Source organism: Macrobrachium rosenbergii, chromosome 46 (assembly GCF_040412425.1).
Source record: "Macrobrachium rosenbergii isolate ZJJX-2024 chromosome 46, ASM4041242v1, whole genome shotgun sequence".
Taxonomy (NCBI): Eukaryota; Metazoa; Arthropoda; class Malacostraca; order Decapoda; family Palaemonidae; genus Macrobrachium; species Macrobrachium rosenbergii.
Genome location: NC_089786.1, coordinates 10,030,001 through 10,032,500, shown reverse-complemented (window position 1 = coordinate 10,032,500; position 2,500 = coordinate 10,030,001). Strand labels below are relative to the sequence as shown.

At 35.6% G+C, this 2,500-nt stretch overlaps 1 pseudogene; it reads left to right on the top strand.

The window, feature by feature from the left end:
* The window catches only part of LOC136830046 (uncharacterized), a 1,836-nt pseudogene extending 1,010 nt beyond the window's left edge, over positions 1 to 826 (top strand).
* The last annotated feature ends 1,674 nt before the right edge of the window (positions 827 to 2,500 follow it).

Below are 2,500 nucleotides of genomic sequence, written 5' to 3'. Positions count from 1 at the left end.
ACGAAAGGCCCTTCCCCTGCGACATCTGCGGCAAAGCCTTCAGGAGGCAGGACCACCTGAGGGACCACAAGTACATCCACAGCAAAGAAAAGCCCTTCAAGTGTGAGGTATGCAGTAAGGGCTTCTGCCAGGCCAGGACTCTGGCTGTGCATAAGGCCCAACACGCCCACGAAGCTCTTCAGTCGCCGCTCCATGTCCCTTCTCCGCCGTCCGTGTCTACATCCCCCTTCAGGAATTTGGATCTACGGGATAGACTGGCGCCATACCCAACCCTTGCCCACCTTCACAGGAGTCTGAGCCGTGACCTGCACCTCTTCCAGACACAAAATCGCGTCCCGGTCCTTCCCGTGCCCCCAAGTTCTCCCGAAGTGATCGTCGACGACGCGAAAAATGCAAATGCCGAAAGAGATGTGATATTCGTCATGGCAGGTGACACTGCCGAAGTGGCTGAAGAAAAGCTCTTGACCTGACGGTGGATAGGAAGAGTTCTAGGTCTCCCGACGACGCTGGTAAGAGTTCTCCGCCCACTCAAGTTGATCACAACAAGAATGAAATTCGACGGAGTCCCACGAGTGTCGATATTTTGGCACTGGCCACCAAAAGTTTAGCAAAGGCGTCAGAGGCCATCACGAAGTACAGTGAGCGTGAAAACCGTTTTTCAATGGCGAATTTGATAGCGAAGTAATATACTAGAGTGTCTACAAGTTATTCAGAGAAAATCAATATTCTGTCAGTTTTTGTGATAATAATCAAAGGTAAATATTAAGTGGGGTACCGCTTAATTTAATGTTTTCTGGCTTCAGCCTATATTTACAAACTCAAATAGTATCAAAACATCTAAAAGTAAGCCATACATAAATAATGTATACGGAATTTTATACATAGTCACAATACTACATTTTCTTTCACTTTGAGAGTGTAAGTTGAAGCTGAAAGTAAGAGATCTGGTTTACAAATTTCCTTTAATAATAATAACTGAATTCTGCCAGATTTCTTATTTTCAGTCTTCCGAAAGGTATGCCATACTGGCAATTATATATTGTTATATTTTCTTTTTTTATATTTGATATATAGATGATGATAGATTTGTGAATTTATAAGATTATTAAAAGTAATAATTATAATAAACTTCGTTAAGTTTCAATTACCTGCAAAATAAGTTAATACAGAACTACATACTTGGATAATCTTACTACAGTGTCTTATACCGCACACCTAACTATATATATATACAATTAATATACTTCAGTACTTATATAGGTCTGTGAGAGCTTATGTGAAAAAGACATTCATATGAATGACGCATTTAAAAATGATAAAAGATGACGTTGATAACTCACAGCTGATACACAAAAATGAATTGTTTAAACATTAAAGGGCTTCGAACAAACGATGTAAAAATGAAAGAGATGAAGCAATGGTTGAAAACACGAGTTAAAAATTAAGAGAAACACCAGGTTTAAAAAAACAAATAATGAAAACAAAATCATGGGTTCAATATGGAAAAATAAAAAAAAATCAGAAACGAAAAATCCAATGCAGTGTTCAAAATGAAAAATTAAATCGATGAGAGAAAAACTTCAAAAATCTTATACAACATCAAGGTCCACCGTAGACAACTTGCCTTGTTTACAAATCAAAAGTACTGTGCATGTCATAATTTCTGATGGCTGCGAAAATGTGTAATCATGTTAAACAGAATTACATTTTATTATATATTATATTGATATATATATCACGAATAGTATAACAAATTACCTGCAATTACATTAAAACAGGTCTTTCCAAGGAAGTAAAGTGATTATCTTCTGTGAGGATAATAATCTCTCTTCAGTTAATAAGATACGAGGTTATTAATATCTGTCATTCATCAAAGTTTACACAATTTTCATAACTTATTTATTCTTAAGTTTACAAATGATATCGGTTGTATTCTATATCCTCGAAGTTAACCAATCTGCTTTCTATAGTTCCCCTGTATCATGTCATATATTTAAGATTTTTAAAAGTGTATGTTGGTTTTTTTTGGGGGGAGGGAGGGAGTGAAGTGTTATGGTTTGATGTTAATGAAAAGAGAGTACAGTATCCAAATTATCGGCGCCGTTTCATTATAACAGTAATTATATAAATGTGTAAGAAATATTTCTTCAGAAAATCCCAACTCCGTTGACTTACAATATAAGAAGCAAACAGTAAACCGCGATCTTAATTTCCTAAGCAGCTCTGAAATGTCTTCCAAATGCTCAAATGCTTTGACCACCTTTCATTTTATCTAATATCGTTTCCAAAAATATCTAAGGATCTTAAACAATTACATACTGTTACCATGCAGAAATATCGTTTCATGGAAAAAAATTCCACCATAATATGAAATATCTGGAAAAATATATATAAATTTCCACAGTAAGCTTACCATCTAAATATATGTATATACAGATCTTATACACATTTCATATCAATGTGGAATTTCCTTCCAAATACCTAAGTACGACTCTTTACT